Raw genomic sequence first — 26,968 nt, 5'->3', positions numbered from 1 at the left:
TCTGATCTGCACGTTATTCCTCAGCATTGTACCAATTAGAAGCCAACTTAGGTCCAGAGGGAGCAGACAGTCTAATTCTAGAATTGAAGATTTGCCAAATAAATAGAATGGTAGAATAATGGCATCTTGGAAATGATTGGAAGACAGACGTTAAAATTATCTCTCAATGTGTTTTCTCTAAAGTAGTAACATTTTGATCTTCTAAAATAAAATTTACAATATTACAGTCAACTCACTTTATGACTACTGGTTGGTAATATCAAAAAAATATGTTTACTTATTGAAATGCATATCTTGAAGTTTCTACCAAAGAGCATTATACAGCATTGACAGTTATCTGGTCATTTAAAAAAAATTCTGCAGAACACACATTCCATGCAATTGTGCAAATGTCAAGGATCCATTCTGATAAGTGTCAACAATGAAGAGAGAGATATGCAGTATGTTCCTTTCAGAGAAGAAAAAAATCAAGATTGTCTTACACTTATGCTAACACTTTCCTCTCTTTTTTTTCAGAATTAGGATGAAGGAAGCAAGCAGGATCTCGGGAAAGGGAAAAAATGGATTCTTAGGCTAAAATTCAAATTGAAATTATATAGGAGATTTTGTTTTTTTATTTGACTGGCTGGTTGGCTGGTTGATTGTTGTTTAGCTTTCTTCTTTTTTTTTTTTTTGGTACCGGGGATTGAACTCGGGTCCTTGCACTTGTGCAACAGGCGGTGAAACCACCTAGCTAAATCCCTGGCCTTTAGCTTTCTTCTTGATCAAACAAGAAGATCAAGAAGAACACATGAAATTCATCATATCAAGATCATACTAGAACACATGAAATTCTTGTAGGTCAAGGTGACACCAGGGAGAATATAGTGGCTTGAGTTATTTGGAACCTTAGTGTAAACAGGAGAACTTCCATCAAAATGAGGGTTTTCAAAAACAAAGAGGGCCGAGGATTTAGCTCAGTGGTTCTGCCACCTGCCTGGCAAGCATAAGGACGCAAGTTCTATCCCCAGATCCCCAGTACCAAAAAAAAAACCAGTACAAAAACCAAGAGCCTTTGTGAATAATAGGTTTCAGTAAGGGCTGAGGAAGGAGGTAAAGAGTCTGTGTCTGGTTGTGTCATGAGATATGAGCACCAAATATCATGACTATGTCTCCCAAAGAACTAACCCAGACCTCCATGAGATGTGCAGCTGTTGAATGTCTGCCACACTGGGAGCATCTTTAATGAACTGATAGCAATTAGTGAATCAGTGATTTATGAATGGACTCAACATAGTGGAGTAAAAAAAAAATCAGTGAGGGCCAGGGATTTAGCTCAGTGGTTCCGCTACCTGCCTCACAAGCGCAAGGTCCCTAGTTCAATTCCCAGCACCAAAAAAAAAAAAAAAAAAAAAAAAAAAAAATCAGTGAATTTGAAGGGACATAAAGAGACACTTTCCAAATTAAAGCACAAAGAGTAAACAAATAATGAAAAGCAGTAAAACAGAAGGAAACATTTCAATAGTGTGAGCAAAATATATATAGCATAGGCACAGTATCAGAATAAAAAAAGAGAATAGAGCAGAAGAAAATTTAAAGTAATAATAGCTGATAAATTTCTATAATTGATAATAGATTCTGTATTGTGGACCCATTAAGCTCAGAGAACACCAAGAAGGATAAATACAAAATGAACATACAAAAACAAACAAACAACAGATAACCACACCTAGAGGAAGAAAAATAACTTCCTTATCTACATTATCTACACATGAAGATGAGAATTACAGTGGATTGCTCATGAGAAGCAAGGCAGGCAAAGTAGAGTAGTAGAATAAAATATTTAACTTGTTAAAGGATTAAAATCTAGTATTCTATATGCAAACAAATATCCTTCATATCTGAAGAAGACGTTCACAAATAAAAACTCATGGATCCTTTGCCAGTAGATTTATCTCCCCGGATCATTTAAAAGAAGTTCTTTAGGCAAAATAAAACATGATGAAGTTCAAGAACCTGAGTAAGCATAAGGAAAAGAAAATTATTAAAATCATAAAATTAAATTAACTCTTTTATGTTGTATTATCTAAGAGATAACTCTATACAGCAATGATAGTAATGAATTAAGTAGCCATTTTAAATGGATAAGTGAAATAAATGACAGTCACATCACAAAAAATGACAAAAAAGAATTCAGAATACTATGTATTTGTGTTGTAATGTATCTGCCCCACAAGTGAAGCACTACAGTGTTATTTGAAAGTAATCTTAGGTTAGGTAAAATAAATTGTAAGCTCTATGTCAATCACTGGTAATGATGAGGATGATAATGATGGTAATGAAAAGATGTATAAAGATATATTAAAAGAGAAGATAAAATAGAATCATATAAAAAAACAGATATGAAAAGAGGGAAAAAAACAAAAGCAACAAATAAAAAATAATTACAAGATAGTAGATACTAATATAGCCATATCAATTATCAAATTAATTGTAAATGATATAAATTCACCAATGAAAAAACATAAGTTGCCAGAATGGATTAAAAAAAGAAACAAAACCCCACTACATATTGTGTAGAAGATACTCACTATAAATGTAAAGATTCAGGTTAAAAGTAAAAGGATAAGGAAAGATACAACATCTAATACCAATCAAAAAGAGCACTACTTCAAAAAAAGATTTCACAGTAAGAAAAAGATTATTATGAATAAAAAATACATATACTTTCTTCAAATTGACATGACTTTGGACACTTCTATTCACACACTTGTACTCACCAATAAAAGATACTCAATTGTACACTTAATCACATACATATGTTTACACACACATAGACTCTAAGCTCCTGGGAAAATAAGCAGAGGTATTCAGCTTTGGAAAATAGAACTTTGATTTGAAAGTTTGAAAGTCACAGTCTGAAATTTAAAATTCCTATAATATTCTTATAACTGCAAGTGGCTAAAGAGTTTTGAATTCTTGCTAAGATATTTGCATGGGATTCCTTTACTTTGTGGAGAACAAATGTCAAAGTAGTAAAGGTATGAATTCTCAACTAACTTCTGTAATGTTATCTTTTCCAATGAGGATCCCCAATTGTCCTCAATGATATGGCACTATTAAAATTATTTTCCCTAAAAACCTGACAAAAGCAACATTTGTACATTAAGACTTGCATTAAAATGAATCAGGTAGCTAACATGAATTTGATTGAAGGCCAATTCTAATGTGTGATATCACATGGTTTTACATTGTATATACATGATCTAAATACTAAAATTATTTTTCTCAATTTTACCATTTTTTTCACTTCATTTCCCTTTTTCTTTTCTTTTTTCTTCTCTCTTGTATACTGATATAAACAGGGGTTTTGCAGGCCTCAGTCTTTTTTTTTATATTAAGTTTATTGGTACATTTTAGGTGTAAAATACAGTTACATTCATCGTTGGGATCTTGTACCTTTACATGATGTATCTTAGTTCTTATTTTTTCCCCATTTCCCTGCCCTCCCTTCACCCCCTCCACCCTCTCCTCAGTCTTTTTATTGTACTAGTAAAATGATGTACAAATTTCAAGTTGCTAAAATTTGGTCATATGCCAAGAAGCTTTTTAATACATAAATGGCATTGTGAACAAAAGCTTTCCTGTCAAGTGTCCATCTCGCAATACCCAACAGCCCCATCCTTGCTTATGTGTCACAGTGTTCTTTGAGATTTGAGTGTTTAACGTGTGTCGCATCCTGACAGCCTAACATTACAGATTGCAGTCTGCTATTATAGATCAAGAAGTATAGACCATTCACGGTTGTTGGACCTCCTAGAACACTTGGACCTAGTAACTCAACAAACAGCTGCAGTAACGCAAAAGGATTGCTGAAACCTAGATTTTGTGTTGACAGAGTACTAATTACAATAATGACAAATTGTCTCAGAATCCAGTGCTTTTCATATTCATGACTCTTCTGCTCTTGAAACAAAGTAATTTGTGTGTCTGAAAATTGTTCCTGTGCTTTAATTTGGTATCCTAATAGATATCTTATATATTTCTTTCATCTAAAATAGATGATAGATATTTTTAGTAATATTTCTTCCATAAAAGGTAAAACAGGAAAATGAGAAGGACATTTTTCTCTTGTGTATTCCTAGAGCATTTTGAACATGCTGTGTGCTGTTGCTTACGGTATTTTTATTAAATATTTCTTCCACTGGACTGAGAATATCTGGTTCTGAGAAAAATTTTATCAATTTCTTGGACTCTATATAGCTCTTGGCATAAAAGACAGCAAGTACCATACACTTAGAAACATGTAAAGGGCAACAATGAAGTTGTAACCGAGGAACTTGGGTTTATAAATAAAGAAAGAACAGCAAGGGGCACAATGATAGAAATCACATTCACATTAAGATAATTGGGAGTGGTGAAGTCAGTGCTGAGCTGGAAAGTTCATGGTTTTCTTTCTACCCTTTAGCAAATGGTCATTGCTATTTTTTCCAAGATATTTAATGTAAATCCTAAATGAACTTACATTTTTGAAAAAAATGAACAGTGTACTTGCCAGACAAAACATGTTTGCACGTTAAATTTTTGTCTTCGGTAGAGAGATTGTCAACCTTTAACAAAATTATTTGTTAAGCATATGAATGGCTAGGAGTCGGGCATTGCTGTCTTATTTGTAGAGAGATGGTGAAACTTGTAATTGCCCCACTTCTTCATTCTAGGAACTGAAAAGAACAGAATGAACACCAAAGTCTTTAAAGTACAGACACAGTTTCTGGACTCGCTGGAAAGGACAGATGGATAAAGAAAACACTTTCCAGTAGCTGTTTGTTATTCACCTGTGAGTTATTCACCATTTCTTGTGGAGACTACAATTGCCAATTCATGGTGGAGAAGTAAGCATTTGTGACACAAACAGATTGTAAACACGAAGTAACAAAAAATAGGGTGTACACCATTGAGTATTACCTAATTTCTTTTTTTTTTTCCCCTCAGTACCGGGAATTGAACTCAGGACCTTTCACTTGCACTCAGGACATTGCACTTGCAAGCCAGGGACAGCACCACTGAGCTAAATCCCCAGCTGAGTATTACCTAATTTCTGAAGTACTGCAAACATTAAATAATTTTTATGTTTAGTTTATGATTTTTCTCATTACCATGTAGATTTTGATAGAAATAATAATTGATTTTTAAAATATTCATTTCTTCTATTCTTAGAATTGTTAGGGTTTAGTTCTAGAATGTCCACCAAAAGTCTTAAGTATGGAAGGTGAGTGGATCATGGGGGTGCTATATTCAATAGTGCATTCATTCATGGATGAGTTCACAGCAGTTAATAGGTGGGGCCTGGTTGGAGGTAGGTCACTGGGGCCGTAACCTGAAAGGGTATGTTCTTGTCCCTGACTTCTCCCTTCTGTCTCTGCTTCCTGGCCTCTATGACCTGAGCAGTTTTCTTCCACCAGACCCTACCACACTATGCCCTTCCTGTCTTGGAGCTGGAGATTGTGGCCTGAACCAGGTGAAACCATGAGCAAAAATGAATCTCTTCTTCAGGTTTGGAGGGAGGGGTATTTTTTCTTAGGAATGTAAAAGATTAATATACAAATGTTGCTTCATTCAATAAGAAAATGAGGAACATATGAAGAAGGAGAGAGAAACTGCAGCTACAAGATAGTGAATATTACATGTTTCCTTATTTCCTATCCAAGTGAATATTATGTTTCCTTATTTCCTATTCAGCTTGTTAGCAAATAATAATAAAAAAAAACCCTCAAAGTTTTGAGTATTTGGGAATGAGAATAGAAGGCTTAATTTTATGGTTTTTTTTTTTTTTTTTTTTGATACTGGGGATCGAACTCTGGACCTTGGGCTTTCGAGGCAGGAGCTGGAGCCACTGAGCTAAATCCTCAGCAAGGCTTAATTTTATGAATCCCTTTCAAACAATGGAATTCACAGGAGAATGGAGAAGACTGGAAAAGGTAAACATTTTCTTAGTGAACTTGTAGAATCATCTATCAGATAGCCCATTGTAGCTTTGAGAGATGCCTAATAGCAACTACTACATTGTAAATTATACTTTCTGCATTGTGATAATGACAATGCAGCAATGAAGGAGAAAATCCCTAAAGGCCAATATCCCTAAAAGAGCTAAAATCTTATTCTCAAAGAATCTGAATTCAGAATTAGTTTTTATATGAGAAATCAGGTGACTTATGAAGAAATCCTTTCAAGAATACATGGGCCTAATATAGAGTTCTCTGAAAAACAGCAGGAAACTATTTTTGTTTCTTTGTTTACTGTAAAAATTAAAATACCTTAAAAACCAAACATGATTTTTTTTAATTTAGAGAAAGAAATATGACAAATAGAAACCAGCAGACATGTCACAATTTAGTTTGGAATGTGTCATGAGTCTTGCAGAGGAAGATTACAAAACTGAACAAGAGTTCAGAGCTTAAGTGTCAAAACTGTTTAAGAAGACGTCTGCCTGGACATATATCTATAAGGTTTACTGCAGAGTTTCAGATTAACAAGGATAAATTGACATTCAGCTGCAGCTACACAGAAGAGGCTCTATGATTAAAAGTTACAAGCACTACTGGTCTGCTTTTGGCACAAAAACAAACAGGCATCCATGCATGGATCCACTTAATAATTACTCTATGAAATCCCAAACTATCTAGTTTAAATTAATTCGGCATTTAAAATCCTTCAAATGTTAGTAAATGCATCTGTTCTGCTGGAACACATTCAATTCATTTATTAAAATAATGAGCTCAATTTCCCTGTGGAACCTAACTTTTTCACCTTTGGACTACCAGTAAGCAAAGGATGGAGATATTCTTTAAGTCTGTGAATTTTCCACTTTGCTGTCAGAAGATGCTTTTAGGTTTTTCATTATTGCTTTTTGGATGCCAAAAGAGACATTGATTCTTTTTCTCTAATTGGTTGCCTGGGTCCTAGTAAGACTTCTAATCCTGAAGCTTACATACTGATAACCCTGCCCTCCACTTTATGCATTTTTCCAGTAAGCAACATAGAAGTCATTAGGCTTTATCTATTCTACAGTAAAATTAAACTTTACCAGTGATCGGCAGTACAGGCAGAAGTAATGCACTTGAGAGGTATAATCACTTCAGTTTTAACCTGTTCATTGAGGATGGCTAGAGCTTAAAAGCATTTATTTACCTAGTCACTGGATGAGGAGGGTAGCTGAAGGTTAAAAATGTCAAATCAATCACTGACACAAAATTACTTCTATATATTAGTCTTGCAACCATCCTATAATACTCACTTGGTGACAAATTGTGAAGTTACTAAAACTTACAGAGATTGCATAACCTACTCACAATTAGGCTTAAGAATTTTTATTCTAATGCCCAGTCTCTTAAACCTAGTTCTATGAATACAGTATCAGTTTCTGGTTTCTCTATATTAATCCACAAAGTATTTCTTATATTTCATACAAATTTCTTCCTTTAACTTCTTTATTTTTATTGGCATTGTTACTGCTTCCCTGATGAGGCTGATGAATAGCTCCTTTCCCTGGCCCTAAGAAATACAGTACTGTATCATTTCCTCTGAAGAGACCACAGAACCCCATGATGAGTGTTGGATTTTATGTCTCAAACTTATTCCAATTTGTTTTTCCTCATCCATACTTTTGGTACTTTAGGGGATAAGAACCACTAATATATTTCCATTTCAGCTTCAGCCTTACTTTGCTTTATTTCTTGTTTTGTTTTTTAATATTACCTCTACTTCCAATTTTTCATCCACACATTGCAGCTAAGCTCTCATCTATATTTAGGCACACTGAATATTATCCTACTTTCTCAAATGACTTCCTCAACAGTATAAAAAAAGGCAAATCTACATTTTTAAATTAACTTTCATAGATTCTGTATCTTAAAAAAAATCACATTTGAGCAAAAGAAAAGCTACCACTTTACTACTAAATTGAATACTTCATAATCTTCACTTTGGAAAATGGGGCCATTTTTTCAGACTATCCTCCCCATGTACTTGTGAATATCTCATTTTAGTACATCTCGTTTTGAATGGATTTTGGTCCCACTTAACTCCAGATAGGTGATGAATACACAAATTACATAATGGTTATTACTTATCAAATATTAAGGGGAAGTCAAACAAAGAAGTGAGGACTAGCCTGAAGATGACCTTGAAGAATGTATTAACTCAAATAATAAGAATCTCATGATTGTAAAGTGAATTCTGAGCTTGAACAGTGGCAGAGATAATAAAACTTGTTTTCACATTAGGTAATAAAATGTTTGAGATTAAGTTGTACTTGGAACAAAGCACAAAGCTCAAGAGAGGTACAGCAAAATTGATAATCCTCATGGAGATTTACAAAGACCTTTAGAAAATGTCATAGCAAACACCAATCATAAGCTTCTTTCAGAAATGTTATATGCTGTTTCCAAATGTAATGGTGCACCTCCCAAGGAGGTAGTCTGGGGTGGGATGGGGAACAGAACTTGATCCTCAATGGCACTATGTCTAATTTCTGACCTCATCATTTTCTAGTTGCTGGGCTGGGAGAATTTATTTAACCTTGAGACCCTCAGTGTTTCCATCTGTAAGTTGGTGCTATTAGTGGTAACATCATGAGGTTTCACCATGACAAGGAAAATGTTTGGCCTATAGTGAATTAAAAAACTGTTTTTGAATGTACAATACATTCATGTGGTAGAGTGGACTTGGGCCGGAGAAACCTGGACGTTGCCATCTTCCTCTCCTCTTCTGCTCCTCCTCTTCCTTCTTTTTTTAGGAATTTTATGCTTCATGTCACCCAAAATCATTTACTATTGTACCCATGGAGAGGCTTTTTTAAAAATCATTTTAACATCTGTACAAATTTTGAACAGTTAACAATGAAAACCTCTGGTTTTTAAAATCTCATGCCATTTACTTTTGTAAATTCAATATCTGTACCATTTTGCAGGCTGTAGTTTGGAGGTAAAATGTTTACAATTCTAACACAGTTATATTTAATTGAGAAGACTGTAAGTAAAATAAGAGAATATAAATGAAGCATTAGGGCAACTTTAATGAAACAATAGCTAGAGGTCAGGGGCATTTTGTTAAAGCTTCTTTAACACACAAAGCCTTGTGTAAATTACCTTACAGGTAATTAGAATTGGACTCCTTTGTGGAAAATGTTGTAGGACAAGCTTTCCAACCACTTTTCCTCAAGAATCATCACCATCCATATTTTGACTACACTGCAGAAAATTTCTCCCCACAGAAATAATAGTTGTTATTTCAATCTTAGTACTGTATGAGAAGCAGTGTTAAGAGAGGTTAGAGATTTCTGTATCTTCTTTCTCGATATTTCCAAAGAAATCTCACTTTATCCTGTCAGTCTCTTCTGTTTCTTCAGAATTGAGGTGACTAGCCTGGCCCACTGAGGTTAAACTTCTGTGTTCTTAGTGCTGCTCTCATTTCTCCTCAGGGATCTTTTCCTACTGTCTCTCCTTTCTCCCATCCTAAGATACAAGCTGCAAATTGATTCTTCCTACTTTTCACTATCACTTTGCCTATAATCATCTAGTCTCTTTATTTTAAAATTGGCTCCAATTCACTTCTGCTCTGCATCATTATGCAAACTTTCTACTATCACTTCCTTACTGAATTCTCTCAATTCCTTAATTCTTTTTCACCAGGGGTTGACTCATTAGTACCTTTGTATTTAGCTTTGAATTTGCCTTCTATATTGGAACTCTCTCCTTTTTGGAAAGTCACTAATAACTATCCTGCTTCTTCTTTTTGTAATTCCTTCCTTTCCATTTGCATTTTCATTACTCTAATTTAGAGGCTTTTATGTCTTTTTAGCTCTGTTGTAAGAGCAACAGAGGTTTCTGACTTCCATCTTTGTCCTTCATTCAGTATTAACCAAGCATTTTTTTACACTAATGCATATCTCTGCCTTTCTCTAGTGGGAATGTCCCTTACTTTCAAACTATTGATTGTAGTTGAAGGTGCTTCGTCAGTTCATGAACCCCTTGATGGTCTGACCCCAACCTTGGGCCTCAGGTCTTAATTCTAATGCAGTCACATGCCATCTCCTTTCTTCAAACACAGCATTTCTTTCCCTCTAACTTTGAACATACTCTTTGTGCACATCTTTCCAACTTTTTGGAAATTCTGTTTTCCTCAACCCTACTGAGACAGGAGATTAGGGCATGGAAAAACTGGTTGGGAAATAGGTACGATCTGTTAATTACAAAATCCCAGGACACATGCACAATTCCCAAAGCCTGATCATGGATTTCTTGTGAGAACTCCAGCAGGTTTTCTATGAGATGGCCTAGATTTGAAGTCAGCCTGAGGAGTGTGTGTTACAAGAAGAGACAGTCACCATTAAGTGCTATCTTGTTTCTTCTTGGTAGTCCAATAGTCTGCGCTTATGCTGTAGGGTGTACTTCTGTTCCTAGTTTTACTTATCCCAAACTTGCTCTGTAGAACCTGTTGCTTTTCCTACCTTAATAAAACTTTGCTATCATTTATGCTTGTCTTGAACAATTCTTTGCTTAGGACAGAAAGAACCTAGAAACTACTTCCAGAAGGAGACTCCACCCAGAACTCCATGAAAATAATTGTAGGGTTTCACTCTTTTTTTTACTGTCTGCATTATGCATACTATTTTATGGCTTTATTTTATTATGTGAAATACATAAAATTATCATTGTGTCATCGCTGTCCAGGGGCCATGCTCATCTCTGTATCTTTCCATTTTTGTATATGTGCTACCTAAGTGAGCACTAAAATTTTCATTTTGTAGGGCAAAATGGTTAACTAGAAACGGTTTTACTTGCTATATCATAAAAAATTTCCCCAATAGATTAAAAATTATTGAAGGTATAGATTTTTATCCATTTTTGTAAAGTCCTATATATACTGAAATTTATAAGCACCCAATATTTATTTACTGATTTTTGATAATAAATACAATGTATATAATTTATACTTGGAATATATTGTGAATAATTTGTTTTGTGTTCTCAGGCTGCTTATATTTTTCTACAGTTTGTAACATTTTATAGTTGAAATATAGTACATGTACAAAAAATGAATACAATTTATTTATATCAAATCTTGGTAACTAGTTGGGCAAATTGTCCCACTTTATTATATTTTAAAAGACATAGACCCTTATCCTTTTGCATATGAATCATACAAAAGAATTATTATGCTTAGCAGCCTTGGGCAGGAGTTTAGGGTGTGGCCAGCCATCTGAGCATGATCTGTCAATCATCCAGATCTAGTACACACCCGCTCAAGCCTTGCATCTAGGACCAATCAGAAAGCACTATCTTCAGTTCTTCTGGCATGAAATCAGGAGGTTTTTGTTTTGGTTTTGGTACTGGGGATCGAACTCAGGCCCTTGCGTTTGCGCAGCAGGAGGCGAAACCAATGAGCTAAATCCTCAGCCCCCTAATCAGGAGGTTTTTGATAGACCAGCCTAGACACGATGTCAGAATGGGAGATACAAAAGACACTGACCATTAACCTCTTGGTCACTGTGTTCTCTCTCTTTCAATGGTTCACTCTCATTCTGTTGAGCATGCATGTTGCTGTCTTTTGTACATTTCCTCTCCAGTTCTTTGTTTAGGACAACAAGAACTTAGGAAGAATTTCTAAAAGGAATCCATAAAATCCAAGAGCCCCACTAATAGCCAATAATCCTGACCACTAAGAAATCTGTTTAATATCCTTCCCACTGAAGTTCTACTATAATGCAACATATTTCACATACATTATGCCTCTCAAATTATTAAAGTGTGTTTTTATTGTCATAGAAATGGGTGTGTTAGAAATACGAAGGCCTCACACATGGATTAGACATACTCAAATCATATCTCTGTTTCCTGATTTTCAAAATAATCATGTTTGCCTGATAACTTTGCACTAAGAATCTAATATCTTGTGTTTAAAAATCCAACAAAACAATGAATAAGAAGTAATTCCAATACAAAAGAACTGTTGAATGTTATAGTCACATTCACAACTACTAATATGAAATATTTAGAGAATGAGAAGCTTTGATATTATTTGACCATGACAACTATGAGCATTTGTCCCTGTGGTATGGCTATAACTTAGTCCTTGACATAATTTATCTGTATTTCTTTAAGTAAAACCCGAGAAAAAAACTGTAATGTGGTTTTCTTTCTTTTTTTTCCCCTCATTAACTTAACTGGTATATTTTAGGTATAAAATACAATTACATTCATCATTGGGATCTTGTACCATTACATGAGTCTCTTGGTTCTTATTTTTTTCCCCTTCCCTTGCCCTCCCTTCACCCCCTCCACCCTTCCCTATTTGCAAAGACCTTGTTTCCATTTTTTTCCTCTTCTCATATTTTTTCTTTTCCCTTTTTTCCCTTCCTCCACCCCTCCCAATTCCCCTGCTCTTTTAGACCTTTTCTTCCTGTTACACAATATCAGTTATACATTTTTTAAATTATAATATTAAGATCTAGGAGACATTACCACAGATTTTACAGAACTTAAAAGGATATAGAAAGCATATTACAAAAATCTTTTTTGAAATAAATTTGACAACTTCTAAGAAGTAACTTAGAAGACAAATTAATGAAACTAACTCTGGAGGAAATATAAAATTTGAATAGCTCTTATTAAAGAAAGTATATTCCTAGCTTGAAAAGCTACCTATATGACAACAGCAAGCTCATAAATATTTTAACCAATAAATTATATCAAACATTTAAAGCAGAAAAAAGAAGGAACACTTTTCCTCTCATTTTAGGAACTCAGCATTGTGCTAATCCTAAAACTGGATAAAGAAAATAGAAGAAAAAAGTATGAACATAGATAGAAATTTGTTTAACAAAACAAACTCTTAGAGGTCAGATCTGGCAGTATGTAGAAAGTGGTTTTATTATAAGGATGGCAGTGTTGGTTTGGCATTGGAAGATCCACTCCCAAAAGTCATCATTTTAACAGAGGAAAGGAGAAAGCCATATGATCCTGTCACTAGTTGGAGAAAGAGTATTGGACTAAATTCTACAGCTGTTCATGGGAAAAGCTATCAGGAGACTAGAAGTAGAACAAAACCTTCTCAACAGATCAAAGAAAGGTACTCCATACTTCCAACAAAAACTCCTATGATTGGAGAAGATACAATGCTTTCTCCTTAAGGTGGGGAACAAGGGCAGATATGCTTACTCTTTATCTGTCCATTAAACTTTGAAACATAGGTTTAAAGCAAAATAGTCTGGAAATAAAATGACACAACTAGGATAGGATTGGCATGGCAGAAGCAAAATCTTTACATGTAGATGAAATGATCATCTACAGAGAAAATACTAAGAAATCTCTAGGAGCCCCTAGAACTTGTACTTGAATTTAGCAGGATTAGAAAACACAAGGTATATATAAAAATTCAGGTCTATGTATACTTGCTGTAAATGAAGAACTGAATATTGAAATTTAAAAGTTAGGTAGGAGTACAAAGGACCCAGAAAAGCCAAAAACAAAAACAAAAACAGTGTTGGAAGGCGTTTAGCACCTAATTTTATGACTGCTTCTAAACCTACAGTAATCAAGGTAGTGTTGGTGTAAGGAAAGACATATAGATCATTGAAATAAAACAGAGAATCTAGAAATAGAACCACACATATATGGTCCACTGAGTTTTGAAAGATTATTTAACATTAGCATTTTATAGAATATAAACTTGATTCAAGAGCCGAGGAAGAGATAGTGTCTTCAGCAAATGGCACTAGAATACCTGGTATCCGTATATAAAAAATTAACCTCAACCTTTTTTTTCCATATATGAAAATAACTTGAAGGAATCTATGAACCTAAATAAGAAAGCCTAAAAGTATAAAAGTTTAAGAAGAAATTATAAGGGAAAATATTTATGAATTCAGGGTAGGCAAGCACTACCTAGGATACAAAAAACATGATGTATAAAAGAAAAAAATTGATAAATGAGACTCCATCAAAATTTAGAACTTTAAATGACATCATTAAAATGAAAAGTAGTCCTTAAACAGACCATATTTACAATGCATATGACCAGAATATATAAACAATTCTTAGAGTTCATTAATAGACAACCCAATTAAAATGTAGACATAAGAAGATGATAAATAGCCAGTATAGCACAAGTGTGCACTTGTAGAATCAGAAAAATACTAATCAGTAAAATAATAAGATTGAATTATACACTCATTAGGGAGATGAAGTCAAAAGTTTTAAAGCCTTGTCATGACTTTTTCTTTTTGTTGGATTCTCCCCCTTTGAGTTTAATCTGTCACGCCCAATGGATTCATTCTGCTGGGTTTCCTGGGGTTGTGATCCTCATTGTCTTTTCCTAGGGTATTGTCTAAAATTTTTTGGAGTGCCGGTTTGGTATTCATGAAGTTCCTGAGGTGCTCTTTATCATGAAAGTATCTTATTTCTCCATCAATTTTAAAAGATAGTTTTGCAGGGTACATCAATCTGGGTTGGGGGCTGTTTTCTTTTAGGGCTTGAAATACATCACTCCAAGCTCTTCTTGCCTTGAGGGTTTGCATTGAGAACTCTGCTGTGATTCTGATGGGCTTCTTTTGTATGTGATTTGTTTCTTTTCTCTCACTGCTTGTAGAATTTTGTTCTTCTGCTGCATTTCTGGAATCCTAACTATTATATGCCTATGTGTAGATTTTTTTTGATTAAGGCTAGCTGAAGTCCTATATGCCTCACTTATCTGTATGTCAAGTTCTTTCCCCCTGATTGGGAAGTTTTCTGCCATCACTTCTGTGAACAGTTTTTTTATGTCATCTGCACTCTCTCTTCTTTCTTCGTTGACTCCAATCAGTCTTATGTTATTTTTCTTTGCATCGTCTAGCAGCTGCTGGATTGATTTCTCATGTTCCCTTACAATTTTAAAGCAATTTTTCTTTTCCTCCTCACTAATTGCAATCTTTTCTTCTATATCTGAAATTCCATCCTCATATTGGTTCATTCTGCTGAGCAGGTTTTCCATGGAGTTTTTAATCTCTTGGAAATCTGTTTGTATCTGTTTTATGGATCCCATTTGTTTCCTATGTTGGGATTCTTTCATGTTCTTCAGATCCTCTATTTTTTTATCTGTGTCCTCTCTAGATTTATTAGTCATGTCTTGCACCATGAGCAAAATCTTTGCTGTTATCTGAGTAATTATTCCTGATTTCATTTTTCCCAGATCCTCTTTTGTTGCCAGTTCAGAGAGTCCAGGTGGTTGAGTATCAGTGTGTTCCATCTCATTTCCCTTTGGGGTTGCTGTAGGTGATCTGGAAGTCTGTTTTTGAGGCTTGTTTATGTGTCTTCTCATTTCCTTGGGGGGGGTGTTTCTGGTGCCCACTTGGCTCACCTTCTCTGCCCTAGGAGCTTGGGATGGCAGTGGGGGAGCTTCCTTCTGGGTGCTGGGACTGGCTGAGCTTCTCTGCCCTAGGAGCCTGGGATGGAGGCGGGGAGCTTCCTTCCAGGTGCTGGGACCGGCTCACCTTCTTGGCCCTAGGAGCCTGGGATGGAGGCGGGGGATCTTCCTTCCAGTGCTGGGACTGGCTGAGTTTCACTGCCCTAGGAGCCTGGGATGGAGGTGGGGTAGCTCCCTTCTGGGTGCTGTGACCAGCTCACCTTCTTGGCCCTAGGAGCCTGAGATGGCAGTGGGGAGCTTCCTTCCGGGTGCTGGGACTGGCTGAGCTTCTCTATCCTACGAGCCTGGGATGGAGGCAGAGAGCTTCCTTCTGGGTGCTGGGATCAGCTGAGCTTCACTGCTCTAGGAGCCTGTGATGGAGGTGGGGGAGCTTCCTTCTGGGTGCTGGGACCGGCTCACCTTCTTGGCCCTAGGAGCCTGGGATGGAGGCGGGGGATCTTCCTTCCAGTGCTGGGACTGGCTGAGCTTCAGTAATGTGGTTTTCAATCATAACATTTTTTTGAGTGGGAGTGAGCATTGTTAAAATTATTTACTTTTGAAAAAATACTGGATACTTGAAGAACACACACAATTTTGGAAATTAACCCATTCTGTACATGAATTATTCTAATTTCATGCAAGTTATTTGCAAGAAAATGCAAGCACATAACTATTTTTCTTGTGTTTTTTCTCAGGGTCACTGTATTGTTTAAAATATGCTTTTACAAATCATTTTAAAATATGGCTATATTCCTTCTGTTATATATATAAGTCAACAGTGTACTGTTAGCTCAAGGACGTGTTTATCTCTTTATTAGAATTATTTGGAGTCCACTTTTTAGAGCAGTTTAGGATTGACAATATGCCTGATGAGCAGGTAAGATTTCCACACCTGTACAGCTTCCTCTGTTATCAACATCCCCACCAGTGTGGTGTACTGTGTTGTGAGTGATGGATTCACACAAATACACTACCACCCAGAGTCCACACTTTACATTAGGATTCCCTAGTGAGACTGTGCATTATGTGAGTTTGAACAGATGCATGATCACGTTTCCACCATTATAGTACCATACAAAAGAGTTTTACTGTCCTAAAAGTCCTCTGCACTCTGCCTGTTCATTTTTTCCCTACTCTGTAGCCTCACAACACTGTCTCCACAGTTTTGCCTTTTCCAGAATGTCAGTCACATAGTTGGAATCACATAGCACGTAGCTTTTTCAAATTGGCTTCTGTCACTCAGTTATGTACATTTTAGTTTGTTATATGTCTTTTGAAGGCTTGATAACTCATTGATTTTTAAATGATTTTCTACTGTCTGGTTGTACCACAGTATATTTATCCATTCACCTACTTAAGGGCATACTAGTTGCTTATAAATTTTGATAATTAGGAATACAATTGCTATAAACATTAGTGGACCAGAATTTTCAAATTTTTAGGTAAATATCAAGAGTTGTGATTACAGGATCTTATGGTAAGAGTATGCCTAGTTTAGTTTTATAAGAAATCACTAGACTATTTTTGAAACTGGCTGACCCTTTTGCATTTCCATCAGCATTAAATACGTGTTCCTGTTACTCCACCCTCTTGCCAGCATCAAATATTCAATATTGTCAGTGGTTTAGATTTTGGTCATTCTTATAGGTATATAGTGGTTTCTCATCATTATTTTAATTGGTATACATGGAATATCTTTTAACATGCTTATTCACCATCTATATATTTATATATCTTCTTTGGTGAGGTGTTTGCTAATGCTTTTGGTCTATTTTTAAATTTTTTTGTTTTCTCTTTTGTTGTTATTATTGAGGTTTTTTTTTTTTTTTTTTTTTTGTACCAGGGATTGAGCTCAGGTCCTTGCGCTTGCGCAGCAGGCAGCGAAACCACTGAGCTAAGTCCCCAGCCCTATTATTGAGTTTTAATATCTTGTTATTTTGAACAACCTGTGACTTATCCTTTTGAAAATGTCTTTTGCTGAGCAGAAACTTTCAGTTTTCACTAAGTACAGCCTATCAATTATTGCTTTCAAGGATTGTGCCTTTGGGGTTTCAATTAAAATTAAAATGCAAGGTCATTTTCTCATGTTATTTTCTATGAATTTTATAGATCTGTGTTTTACATTTAGGTCTATTATCTATTTTTGCATTAATTTTTGTGAAAGGTGTAATGTATGTATCTAGATTTAAATACATTATTTAGTCCTTTGTTTTTGCATATGAGTGTACCAGTCAAAAACTTACTTTTTGTCTGTTGCATCACCCTTATCTCCTCTGTCAAACTTCAGTTAATTATACTTATGTGGATTGATTTCTGGCTCCTCTGTTTTGTTACATTGATTTACTTGTGCATTCTTTCATATATAGCATACTATCTTTATCACTGTAGCTTGGTAGTAAGTCCTGAAGTTGAGTAGTGTCAGTGCTTTAATATTTTTCTTCTTCAATATTGTATTTGATCTTTTGAGTCTTTTTTCCACCTAGAAAAATTTTAGGATCACTTTTTGCTTTCTACAAAAAGACTTCTGGATATTTTGCTTGGGATCATGCTGAATCTAAGCTGTGAAGAATGAGTATTTTAGATAAATTATTATCTCTTGGATCAATTAAGAAAAGAGAAATAAGTTTTTATTTTACTTATTCTTCTCTGACGTTCTTCCTTTCCTTATATTGATTCAAGCTTATTACCCACACAATTGTTGTTCTTTAAATAATCATTTTCCAACATTTCTTGCAAGGTAGATCTACTGACAAAATAGTCCCTTAATTTTTATTTGCTTGAGATAGTCTGTATTTCTTCCTCACTTTGAATAGACAATTTTTTAGGATTCAGGATGTTAGGTTGGTGAGCTTTTCTTTGAACACTAAATATTGCACCCTACATTCTTGCTTATATGTTTTCTGAGAAATCAGATATAATTTTTATCATTGTTCTTCCATAGGTAAGGTATTCTTTTTCCCACAAAGCTTCTCTCAGGGCTTTTTAGTGTTGGAATTTTTTGGAAGTTTTTTTTTTAACTCAGGCACTGATATTTTTATTACTTTATAAAAGATTTTCAAAATTGACTTGCTAGATCAAAAAGCATATTTTAAAATATTTATAGATATTTAGAGAGGAACTACTGCCACTACAGTTTAAACTCTTCAATGAAACTGAAAGGGAAGCAATACTCCCAAATTCATTCCTGGAAGCAAGCATCACTTTGATCCTCAAAGCAGAGAAAGACGCAACCAAAAAAGAGAACTATAGGCCAATCTCATTAATGAACATAGATGCAAAACTCCTTAGTAATATACTGGCAAATAGAATGCAGAAGATCGTCAAGAAGATCATACACCCTGACTAAGTGAGATTCATCCCAGGGATGCAGGGATGGTTCAACATATGCAAATCAATTAATGTAATACACTATATCAATAGAGCCAAGGACAAAAACCATATGATTATCTCCATAGATGCAGAAAAAGCATTTGACAAAATCCAACATGCATTTAAAAAACCCTACAAAAAATTGGACTAGATGGTCTCTACCTCAATCTGATCAAAGCCATCTATGAAAAAGCAACAACTAATATCATACTAAATGAACACAAATTGAAATCCTTCACACTAAAATCAGGAACAAGACAAGGATGTCCACTGTAACCACTCTTGTTCAATATAGTTTTGGAAATATTAGCCATGGCAATTAGGCAAGAGAAAGAAATAAAAGGAATAAAGATGGGAAATGAAGAAGTGAAATTGTCATTATTTGCAGATGACATGAGACTCTATATAGAAGACCCCAAGAACTCCACCAAAAGTCTTCTAGACTTAATAACCAAATTCAGTCAAGTAGCTGGATACAAGGTCAACACATAAAAATCAATAACTTTCTTCTACACAAACAATAGACTCACTGAGACAGAAATAAGGCAAGCAATTCCTTTCATAATAGCATCCAAAAAACTGAAATACCTAGGAACCAACTTAATGAAAGACATCAAAGACCTCTTCTCTAAAACTATAGCACTCTGAAAAGAGAGATTGAAGATGATATCAGAAAATGGACAGACATCCCCTGCTCCTGGGTAGGAAGGATCAAGATAGTGAAAATGGTTATACTTTCAAAACTGCTATATAGATTCAATGCAATCCCAATTGAAATCCCAGTAGCATACTTCATGGACCATGAGAAAACAATCCAAAAATTCATTTGGAACAAGAAGAGACCCAGAATAGCAAAAGCAATTCTAGGTAACAGAGACATGGTAGGGAGTATCACAATCCCCAACTTGCAACTATACTACAAAGGTACTGTGATAAAAACAGCATGGTACTGGCAAAGAAGCAGACCTGAGGACCAGAGGAACAAATTAGAAGATGCAGAAACAAGTGCAGACACACTAAGCCATCTCATCTTCGATAAAGGAGCCAAACACCCTCACTGGAGGAAAGATAGCCTCTTTAATCAATGGTGCTGGAAAAATTGGGTTTCAACTTCCCAAAGACTAAAACTAGACCTATACCTCTCACCATGCACTAAACTAAAATCAAAATGGATTAAAGATCTAAGTATTAAAATAGAAATGCTGAATATTCTGGAACAGAGGTTAGGTAGAACTCTTGAAGACATTGGTGTAGGAAAAGATTTTATGAACAAAACCTCAGTTGCCCATGAACTAGCACAAACAATCAAAAAGTGGGATCTCTTCTTATTAAAAGCTTCTGCACAGCAAGAGAAACCACCAACAGTGTGAAGAGAGAACCCACAATGTGGGAAAAAATCTTCACCTGCTCTTCCTCAGACAAAGTTCTACTATCTTGAATCTATAAAGAACTGAAAAAGATCAGACCTCCCAAATTTAAAGACACAATCCGAAAATGGGCATCTGAAATGCACAGACATTTCTCAGACAAAGAAGTAGAAATAGCAAATAAACATATGAAAAAATGTTCAACATCACTGGTCATTCGAGAGATGCAAATGAAACCAGTGGTGTGATTCCACTTCACTCCAGAAAGAATGGCTGCTATCATGAAATCAACCAATAACAAATGCTGGTGGGGCTGTGGGGAAAGAGGAACCCTGCTCCACTGCTGGAGGGAGTGTATATTGATGCAACCACTGTGGAAATCAGTATGGAGATACTTCAAAGAACTAGGGCTGTAAGTCCCATTTGACTCAGCTATTCCCCTGCTGGGTATCTTCCCCAAAGAATTAAAAGAATCATACCACAGTGATATATGTGCACCCATGTCCATAGCAGCACAGTTTGTAATAGATAAAACTTGGAAACAGCCCAAATGTCCAACAACTGGAGACTGGATAAAGAAAATGTGGGGTTTTTTTCTGTTTTTTTTTAATAAAATGAAGTACTGCTCAGCCATAAAAAAAAAAACAAAAAAACTAGAGACATTTATAGCACATTGAGGCAATACTCTTAAGTGAAATAAATAGGACTCACATGTGTAAATAACAAATAGTTTCTCTAGCGTGAGAAACTGCAAGTGTAAATAAGGACTAAAAGGTATAATAGATAATGTGAAATAGGAAGAAAAGGGGCAAATGGGAAGGGGAAGTGGGAGGGGTAGAGGAAAGGAAAGAAGGGAATGGAATTAATATAAGAAAATGAAAAAATAGAAACAAAGTCTTTGTAAACAGGGAGGGAAAGGATGGAGGCATTGAAGGGAGGGCAGGGGAAGGGGGAAAAAATAAGAAGCAAGAGAGATTATGTAGAGGTGCAAATTTTCAATGATGATTGTCATTATATTGCATACCTAAAGTGCACCAATAAAATAAAATAAAAAAAAGTTTATAGATATTTTGAGAAAGCCTTAGAAGGTAGCGATTTCTTTTTTTTTTCCATTAATTTTATTGCTACATTTTAGGTATACAATATGTTGACATTCATTGTTGGGAGTTTGTACTGTTACATAATATATCTTGGTTCTTATTTTGGAATTTTTTGGTAATTTTACTATGATATGGCCAATTGTAGGGTGTTTTTGTTTATTTGTTTGTTTTTATTTTTGTGACTTTGTTGTGGAGTTTGATCCTACTTGGAGTGCTTTGAATTTCATGGATCTCTGTTTTGGTGCCTGACATAATTTGAAGAAATTCTCCTTCATTATTGCTTCAAGTATTTCTTTTGTTTCTTCCTATTGGTATTACAATTATGCATAAATTATTCCTTTTGCAATTGTTTCACACTTTGCAGCTATTCTGTTGTTTTTCAGTCTCATTTCTCTTTGCTTATCAGTTTTTGAGGTTTCTGTTGAGGTATCTTCAGGCTCAGAGATTCTTGCCTTAGCTGTGTCTAGTTTATTAGTAAGATCATCAGAGGCATGCTTCATCTCAGTTACATCTCAGTGTTTTTGGTCTCTATCATTTCATTTTGTGTTTTATTCAAATTTCCCTCTCTTACAGTACATTATATCTGATTATATTGCCCATATGTTTTTGCAAATCTACTTTACGAATTAGATTCCTAGCACATTAGTCATAGTTGTTTTAAATTCCTGTTTTGGTTATTCCAACATCACTGCCATATGTCAATCAAGTTCTTATGCTTGATTTATGTTTTTAAATTGTGTTTCTACCTCTTAGTATGCCTTCCAAGTTTTCCCCTTATAGCTAGACATGATAGCTGGGTAAAAGAAACTACTTTAAATAGGTCTTCAGTGATATAGTGCTAAGAAAAGTTGAGGTCAAGAGAACCATTCTATAATCTATGTGTTAATCAAGTTTCAGTCTCTCAGTGAGCCCGTGGCTCTGCAGACTTTAACAGATAACTTAGGAGGGGCACAACAGCTAAAAGGAGCTGGAGCTGCATATTTTTTCTCTCCCACATGGAAGGCTAGAGGGATCTATAATTAATATTCTGTTTCTTTCATGTAGAAAGCTGTAGCATACTGGAATTGTGTCCTTCCTTTCCCTTGAGGTTAGTTGGGCTCTGATAAAACCACTGCAAGGTAAGCTCTGAATACATAAATATTTTCTATTGAGGGAAGGCTTTGCTAAGAAGAACAGAATTCTGTGGCATATTTCAAAATAGGTACATTTCCCTTTTCACCATGATTAGCAGAGGGGATTTTTCTCCAGTAGTTATTGTGAAAGCCTCATCCATCACTTGGGTATAAACCTCAGAAGAGAGAGAGATTGTGTGTGTGTGTGTGGGGGGGTGAGTGTTCCCCTATGATTGGTCTCCCTGGAGAGTTTGACTCTTAGAATTATCTATACTAAGCCCTAAGCAATTTGTCAATGGCAACAGTCCCTCCATTCCTCTTGATAGTTTTTCTTGTCATGGCTTCATTAATCTGAAGTGAACTTTGCTCTGTAATATTAAATGGAAAATTTCAGAAATAATAAATTTACAAGTTTTAAATATTGAGCCATGCTGAGTAGCAGGATGAAATCTCCCACTGCCCTGCTTTGTGATGCCTGGGCCAGGAATCATTCTTTTTCATAGCATTTCCATGCTTTAAATACCACCTTCCCAGTAGTCATTCAGCAGTTACCTGTTACAGTACCAGATTTACTGTCTCAGTATCAGTGTTTGTGTTCAGGCAACCTATACATAGTAGCCTTGTGCGACATCATACTGACTGTCATTCACCTCCCTTCATCTCATTGTGAAGACTTTGCAATCTCTCACATTATTACAATAAAAAGTTGGGGGTAAGAGTACAAAGAAGACATTTTGAGAGAGAGAGAGAGGGCAGAGGAAAAGAAAGAGAACATCTACTTTTACTATAGCATGTTGTTATAATAGTTTTAATCTATTACTAGTTTTTAATCACTTTTTGTGCTTTACTTATAAATCACATTTCATCATGGGTATGTATGTATATGGGAAAAGCATGTATATGGTTTGTTATTGTTCGTGGTTTCAGGCACCCACAGGGGTCTTGAAACATCTTCATGGATAAAGGAAAGCCCCTTCATAGTTGAGGTTTTCCTACCCCACCCCTGATTGCAGTAAATGTTACTCCATGAAATTTTCTGCTCCATTAATTCATGATAAAGAAAAAGAGAAATAAAGAAAAAGTGTGATATATTCTGTCTTTGAAGTTGAGGAATTGTGTTTACACCTCTGGCTTTCCATTTCAACTCTCTAGTATTTAAAAAATCTCTAGGTTATTGATGGATACAGGAATTTTCATTTAAGTTAAAGAAATAAAGGTAGAAGCCAATAAAATAAAATAAATTTCTGCAGTTTGGTTTAGGGTTCCTTTGGGGCTGGCATTATATAATCTTAATATATTCATATTTTTATAAAATATTACTCCTGCTGTCATATGCCTCATAATAATTGTGATTTAAATATGAAAAGTTTTGCCCTTTCCTTAATATCTACTTATTAGAAAAAATTAGGGGAAAACATACATCAATTCATAAGATTCTGTCTCTTTCTATATGAATTTAACCCGAATAACAATACTGTTAAACCATCAAACAACTTCTGTTTCTCACTCAAACAATGCAAAATTTCATCGTTACACATATCATATATTTCTCATTTGCTGTATCTCTCAAGACTTAATAATTACAGGGCCAGGGATTTAGCTCAGTGGTTCCACTGCCTGCCTCGAAAGTGCAAGGACCCAAGTTTGATCCCCAGTACCGCACCCCCCCCCCCCGCACAAAGACAATAATTACAAAACATGTTTAGAAATTTGAAACACGAGGGAGATAATCAAAGTGAAGAACTGGAAAACTTCACAGAATATTCTTCCTCTTTTTTTTTAGATATACACAGGTTATTTTAGTATTGTTTATTGCTATTATTCTCATTAATAACCTAATATTACCAAAACATTTTAGTATCAATGACATAGGTTCATTCTAGGTACTTATGTTATTGGATTGATTAAAGGTCATACAAATATAGATAACACATAAATATGTCTATATAATTAGAATTTACTTTTGATAATCTTTATTCAATTGCTTTGTTGCATATATACTAGAAACAGATGAACATTAAAAGAAAATTTTTAGAATGACTCTGATGGTATTTTTGAGACATTTGAAAATAGGATATCAGATACCATTTAGGTAACTTGTAGAGATTTTTAAATAAGAAATGTATGTATAAAATATCAACAGCAGTTTTACTAAACATTCAAAATTCCAAATAGACTGATAGGTATATTATACTTATATAGCTCTCATTGATTACTGTAGGTAACACATATGGTTTAGAAATTTTTTCATATAATCAACTAATTTTATAATTTGTTATTTGGACCCAATCATTCAATCCACAAGTGTCTTAGTTACTTTCCTGTTTCTGGGATAAAATACCCAACACTCAGAATTTAAAAGAGAAAAGGTTTATTTGGCTCACAATTTGTAGAGCTTTCAGCCCATGGTTGGTTTCAAAGCAGGGCAGCATGGCAGAGAGGCATGCCAGAGGAGAATCAGTTCCTGACAAGGCAGCAGGGAGAAGAATGGGATCAAAGGAGGAGGAGGGATATATACACTTCCAGCCATGCTGCCAGTGACCCATCTCATGCTACCAGGCTTTACTCCCAAGATCACACACAGTTGTAAACCCATCAGTGGACTAATCCAGTGATGAGTACCACATACCAGAGATCCAATCACTGCCCTAAACCCTCATCTACAACCACATGAGGCTTTGGGGAGATATCTAGATACAAACCATAACAACAGGTAATTAGATATTGTGATGAACCTAAAATGGAGTATTTCCCTCCTTGATACTGAAAATTACTGAATTATTATTAGATTATTGGGTTAAATTTTTTACATAGACTGAATAAAGAAAAATAAACAGGCTAGAATAATTTGTTTGAGATGATTTCTTTATGTTTCCATGTCCCAAATATAGTGGAAAGATAAAAGTTTTCTTTGGTTTTCTTCTCCCAAATGAATCTATGGTATATGTATAGCCTCAACCTAATTAATATACTACCCTATAAAATTACTACATTATGTATTCACTGGACCACTTCACTGCTAATTGGTACAAATAAAACTTGTTAAGTAGAGATTCATCTTGGATAAGATTGTACAAATAATATTTAGCTTCTTAAATTCATTGTGTGCTACACTAATTGAACCTGTATAATATGTTAATAGGGATTTCATATGAATTTATCAGCTGTACAAAGAAGACATACTCTATTTTTTCATCAGGATATTTTTATAAGTATAGTTTTATTTGATATTGCTTTCGATCGTGATGCTACTTTTTAAAAATCTAAGTTATAAAAAGCTGCAAAGACTAGTGAAATTGAGATATAAAATGACATTTTATCTGCTCTTATGACTTTGTTTTCCTTTTTCAAACTGATTTCATACAGATTTTTTAAAATTCTATTTACTTTTATGATTTAAGGTGCTTCTAAGATATTTAATACCCATTTTGAAGCCCTACTATGTGTAAACACACCTTACAATGAATTCTATTCATTATTCAGTCAGTTCATTAATAATGTTTTCAAATCAACCATTTCCAAATTAATTTTGAATGGTGAATGGCACCATTACAATTCTGATCTTTTCCATTTACTTCCATTAAAAATTCATTTTGATTAATCACAGAATTTCATATCAGCTGTTTTTTTACTTTAAAAATTTACTCCTGGCATTTTAATAAATTATCCTGTAGTCTATGCTGGAAGATAACTGAAATTTTTTGCTCAACAGCCCTGTCTTTGACACATGTTCATTTATTACTGTTTCTTCCATCAACTGACTCACTTGAGGTTAATTCTGATGAAGTGCTTTCAAACAAGGACCACTATTGGTTTACATTAACACAGAAATGGTGGAAAGGCAGCTTTCAAAATGGAGAAATTACAAAAAGAAAAATCATCAATTTTGAGATCAATTTTTCTATGAGTCATAATATAATTAAGTATAAAATATGAAACGGAACAGTATTATTCTCAGTAGACACTGATATTTTGCTTCATTTAGGAACTGTGTAAGAAGAAGTAAAAGGAGGCAGAAGGATTAAAAAGAAGTTAGACTTGCAATGATATTTAGGAAGAAAAATTATGCTGAAAAGCTTGAGTTAGGAAGAAACAGATTTAATCATATATCTGGAGTTGGATGATAAAAGTCCCTTTGACTATTATGTTTGTACTACAATTTTTCTGTCATGTTATTACCTCCAGCAGCATTACTTGTTATGAAAGGAGATATTTGGGGGACATTATTCTACAGATAAGCATTCTTTAGTAACACATTCTTCAGTAACATACCTTTCACTATAAATGTAATCTCAGATCTCCGTACTGTAAATAAATGGTGTGGTTAACCCATCCTGTCTTTCTAACTTAGTCAATTTCTCATGCATAATTCAGACACAAGGTATGCAACATAACTGTTTAGTTTCTCATACATTTATTGAAGCACAATAAAATCATTTGCTTTTTTCATTTTGTTTTAGATCTTTCAGTTTTATGGTGAAAATATATGGTTTTATGCACCTTTACTCAGAAGCACGCTTATGATCAACTTGCACTTGAACTATCTAGGACACTATCTTTGCTATTATGGTGCATTGATTTTTCACAATTAAACTTGTTTGTC

The 26,968-nt window shown here is 34.8% G+C and overlaps 1 protein-coding gene and 1 non-coding gene across 4 annotated transcripts in view; both read right to left on the bottom strand.

Moving 5' to 3' along the window:
- LOC101703600 (N-deacetylase and N-sulfotransferase 4) overlaps positions 1–26,968 on the bottom strand; it is a 289,039-nt gene that overhangs the window by 57,854 nt on the left and 204,217 nt on the right. The window lies entirely within an intron of this gene.
- On the bottom strand, positions 10,664–10,767 carry LOC147821799 (U6 spliceosomal RNA). The gene has a single exon (XR_015446553.1). It is a non-coding gene; the product is annotated as a U6 spliceosomal RNA (small nuclear RNA).

This window comes from Heterocephalus glaber, unplaced genomic scaffold (assembly GCF_053883595.1).
Source record: "Heterocephalus glaber isolate CG9 unplaced genomic scaffold, H.glaber_assembly_v1.0 deba00001690, whole genome shotgun sequence".
Classification (NCBI taxonomy): domain Eukaryota; kingdom Metazoa; phylum Chordata; class Mammalia; order Rodentia; family Bathyergidae; genus Heterocephalus; species Heterocephalus glaber.
The sequence above is the reverse complement of the archived record's forward strand: the minus strand, read 5'-3'. Positions and strand labels throughout refer to the sequence as shown.